General features: G+C 34.3%; 1 long non-coding RNA gene across 1 annotated transcript; it reads left to right on the top strand.

The window, feature by feature from the left end:
• The first annotated feature begins 2,608 nt into the window (after positions 1 to 2,608).
• On the top strand, positions 2,609 to 3,982 carry LOC138137437 (uncharacterized). The gene is made up of 4 exons (XR_011161733.1): positions 2,609 to 3,114; positions 3,168 to 3,268; positions 3,326 to 3,440; positions 3,496 to 3,982. It is a non-coding gene; the product is annotated as an uncharacterized lncRNA (long non-coding RNA).
• Positions 3,983 to 4,899: the final 917 nt, after the last annotated feature.

Genomic DNA, 4,899 nt, shown 5'->3' with positions numbered 1-4,899 from the left:
TTTTAATTCTGAAAACAACAATGTATCACAACTGTAACTTGACATAAAAAAATAACACTAACTTTTGAAACAAATGAGGAGCACCAAGCGAAAAGCTATCAAAATGCATTGCGTTACAATGTAATAACCAAATTAAGCTAGCTGGAAAAACAAATGAGAAATAATAACATTTTGGATTGCGCAGATATGCCGCAAAATGGAACATAGACGATAGTAGCGTTTTTGGCATTTTTTTTTTTTGTGAATTTTTGGTATTTAAGTGTATACTTGTGACACACTGTTGTTTTCAGAATAAAAATCTCTATCAGAATTACTACAAAAAATATGTAATCCCATTTGAAAAAAAATATTTTGACATTTTACCCTTGAAGCCCATGGGGCTATACCTGAATTTATTAGGCCACTTTGTAGCCTATTAACAACCATTTAATTTGGTGTACAGATAATTAAAATCTTCCAATAAATAACGGAGTTATGGACTCGTCTTCTTTTTTGGGGACACCTGTATTTTTTTGTTTTCCTTGGCATTTTTCGATTTGTATTACAAAATAGTTTTTTTTCAAGACTTTTGGTTCTCCATTTGTTAGAAAGAACCTGCTTCATTGTGAAACAGGCTTCGGCGTATATCGTTCTACGCAACTAGACCACATCCCCTTTTTTTTATTACTATATCTGTTGGTTGGCCCAAGTATAGAGAGTGGCCGACTGATACCGCATCGAAAGCATTGACGGTATAGGGAATGCTCCCTCCTGTTAATACTACCTCCATGGCACAGACCAATTGGCGGATTGCAGTTGATTTGGGATTTGGGCCATTTGGGCCAAGTGATGGCCTGGGGCCTGTTTCATAAAAATAATAGAACTTGTCCGACAAGTACTTTACTACTCAAAAATTACAAATGTGACAAGTTATTGTTTCATAAAACTATAAGTGACTAGTGATTAGTGACAAGCGACAAGTACAGAACTGACAAGCAAATTTCCCTTAAATTACTAGCGTTTTGTTTCATAAAATGACAAGTCTCATAAAATTAGTTGGTTTTATTAGTAAAAACTGACAAAAAAAGTCAGGGGAGCTCCGTACATTTAAATAAATACGTACTTAAAAAATGTATTTTATGCTATTGGACAGTGAGAGTGATGACGATGAACAAGTCGAAATTGTAAGACGTCCCAGAGTATTTCGAAAAAGAATAAATTTTCGTTTTCAATCTTTTTTTGAATTTAATGAACGGTTCCGACTAAGTTTTGTGAAAATGGAAGTACTATCTAATGCGATTGGACATAGATTACAACACGAAACGCAAAGAAATTATGCTTTGAATGTACAGCAACAAATTCAAATAGCTCTGCATTGGTTTGGTACTGGTTGCCAATACCATAGTGTTGGCGACATGCAGGGAGTATCAAAAGCCACTGTGCATAGGTGCATTAAACGCGTTACGATGTCGATTAATCGCGTACTTGGACCACAACTCATACGTTGGCCAAACAATATGATGGAAGTAGTAAGAGGATTTAACCGAATTGGAGGTTTGCCATTGGTAACTGGTGCGGTAGATGGGGTCCTAATACCCATAGATGGGCCTAATGTAGGTGAGGAAGCTTTTGTTGATCGGTACGGAGACCACTCTATTAACGTCATGGCTGTATGTGGACCAGATTCGAAGTTTTACTTTATAAATTCAAATTGGCCGGGAAGTGTACTTGATGCAAGGGTTTTACGAAATTCTAGCTTGTATAGAAGAATGGAAGCAGGATGGAGACCTATTGAAAACGGATATATTATTGGTGATAGCGCTTATCCTTTGAAAAACTGGCTTATAACACCAATAGTCATAAATCCCAATGATCCTGCACAAATTCAGTTCATCCGAAGACACAGGCAGACTCGAAGTGTAATAGAGCAAGCATTTGGAATTTTGAAAGAAAAGTTTCCGTGTTTAAATCATCTGCGAGTACAACCTGAATTTGCAGCAAATATAATCAAGTGTTGTGCTGCGCTTTGTAATTATGCTCGAGATGGGGATAATTTAGAAATACAACACAAAAATTTTCCAAATTTTCGCAGAAACGACGAACCGCTTCGGAACGATAATGTTGATGTTGCATGATCCTTTTTTTCCTAGAAATAACATGCGGCAATACAAAAATAAATAAACAGAAAAATAAAATTAAAAACTCACCAATGCTCTTTTGCGCAAATTGGGCCACACCGTGTCTCTTACATAGGTCCAGCTTTTTTCACTACTCACTACCCCTAAACTTGCAGCCGTGGTGTAAATTTCTTGCCAAGCCTTTTGCTTGGTCTGTTTAGTCACTTGGGGTGTTAACGCTCCAAATAAAATCTGTTTTTTTTATTGATTTCCTCTAGGAAAGTAACTTTCACTGCGTTTTTTGCCATTTCAAAAATTTTACAAGTTCTTGTCAAAAAACAATTAATCACCATAACATTTTAGGAAATTGTCATTTGTTTGACAAGTGGTAAATAGTATTTTATGAAACACAAATTATTATAGTATATCCTCTTGTTAGATGGAAATCGTGGTAGGGAGTATTTAAATTTGATTGGCTAACAGCGTTTACACGAGCAAAGTTTAGGGTTCATGATCTAAAATAAAAAATTCTAAATTATGACTGAAAAAAAAGAAACTATAATGTAATGTTCTTAAAGCGTAATGGAATTGGTAGGTATCTACAGTTTCAAAAATTTTGAGATATTTTTAATAAAATCGCATAAAATGAGATTTTAAGCGTTGTTGCCACATTGTGTTCGTGTAAAGTAGGAAAAATTATATAATTGTTCACATCGAAATGGATAAAACTCTTCATGCGTTCATGCGTTCACCAAACTTAGTAAGTATTATATTTTAGTAAGTTAATTTTTTTTTAACCATTATAAATAATATTATCCGCAGGATTTTGCAGGATATGAAACTGACAACAGTGCAGAGGGAATCATTTGAGCATTTGACACTTGACAACTGTCATTGGTATTCGTTGTTGAGATTGGCGTGGTTTGGTTATCTTTTGGTTCTCCTGTGTTCGTTTTATTTGTCTATTAAAAACCAGTTCTTGTCAGAACTAATCCTTGCTGTGTTTACAGTTTTCGTGGTAAGTTGTATCATGGAGAAAACAAAATGATATACTGTTGTATATATTTCAAGATTTCGAAGAACCAGTCTTGTGGACCTATTTCCTCGTATCATGGAGGCACTAGCTGCAAATTCTGCTACAGTAAATGCCAGAAGACAAAAATTACCAACAGGTATAATTAATTATAGTGATGAAAATTGCATGTTATGATTCATTTTGTTCCATATAGGTCATTTGACTCTTCCAGAAAAAAACTGTCATACATAATGTTCACCAAAACATTGTAAAGGATTTCTCAGATATTGGAGCAACTGAACAGAAAAAGAAGACAGCTTCATATACTGGTATTACTGTGATTTTGCTAAAAACAAAAATTCTTTAACATATAATTATTCACAGGTTTCTCTTTGTCTACAATTTATATTCTTCTGGGTGAAGTACACTCAACTGGACATGTCAGCCCAGCAAAAAAAGCGAAGCATGAAGAAAGAATAATATTAGATGATCATGCAAACTATCTAATTAGGAAAACTGTGCATGATTTTTTTTTTAAACAAATTCCGCCAACAATTGATGCTGTACATGAGGGGACTAAACTTAATCCTGAAATTCCTAAGATGGGCCGATCAAAATTGCATAAAGTGCTGAAAGAATTACAATTTTTTCAAAGACAATTATATTCTTATTATACTGACCCGGCGGCATGGCAATTTTGCCGGAGTACATTAACTATTACTAGGTAATAGTGCAGTGCTTATCAACATAATTACCGGCGTCTCGCCTCCGCATTTTTATTATTATACATATTTTGTTTGTATTCGTTATTTTTTCTAGACCTCTCAACATTTTGAATATGAATTTATAATAAAATTTTTATATAAACAGGCTTTACCTCTTTTCAAATTGAATCTTTTAGTGATTTAGAAGAAAAAATTACTACATAATGCAATTTTTTAAATTGAATAACATTCTGCGATAATAATTTAATTGAGATATATATTCGGCATTTTCAAATATTCGCGCCATTTTTCTCCTGCAATCCTGCTAGCCGATTTATAATTTTTGCTGTGTAAACCTGGTTTCTTCCTGCTAAACAAATGTAGTATAGTACTTGCAAGGCGATCTACATTTACCAGGCCATGACACTGACTAAAGACAGTGTGCCATGGAATGGCCTACCATAGTCTGACAACATTGCTTCACCAACATTTAGTAAAAAAAATCGAAATCCACTAAACCTGTCATTGTATTTACATTTGTCAAATATGAGTGATCTAATTTTAGACAGTTCAAAAATGCGTAATCGCATTGTAACATATAGTTTAAAACCACCTTTGGGACAGAAAAATAACGGTGCTCATTACTGATAAGTGATAATATTTCAGATGCTCTGCTGTGTTCCGGACTATTGAAACTGTTTGGTTATAAACTAACGCGAGGTGGGCATTTCCAACTTAAATATAACAATTTGTTCTCCCCATTGCCTAAATCCCATCCCATTTCTTGTAACTTGCTTCCCAGTCTCATTTCAATATTCGTTGTTAAAACCAAAAGATTTTCTCGAGTGATTGTGTCGTCATTACTAATTTTGATTATTTCTTCCCAAAGTGTAATTTCTTCGTAATTAGAAGTTATTGGAACCGCGTTTGGCACAAGTCGCTTCATTTTGTCCCCATTGATAAATAACTGTTCCGTTAAAATCTTTAGCACAAGCATGGCTACTTTTGCGAATTCTTCACTCTTCGATTTTTAAAATCACCTTCCAAATTGGCTTCGTTTCCTCATTTGATGGAAACTTAAATA

The sequence above is a fragment of the Tenebrio molitor genome, chromosome 8, assembly GCF_963966145.1.
Source record: "Tenebrio molitor chromosome 8, icTenMoli1.1, whole genome shotgun sequence".
Taxonomy (NCBI): domain Eukaryota; kingdom Metazoa; phylum Arthropoda; class Insecta; order Coleoptera; family Tenebrionidae; genus Tenebrio; species Tenebrio molitor.
The sequence above is the reverse complement of the archived record's forward strand: the minus strand, read 5'-3'. Positions and strand labels throughout refer to the sequence as shown.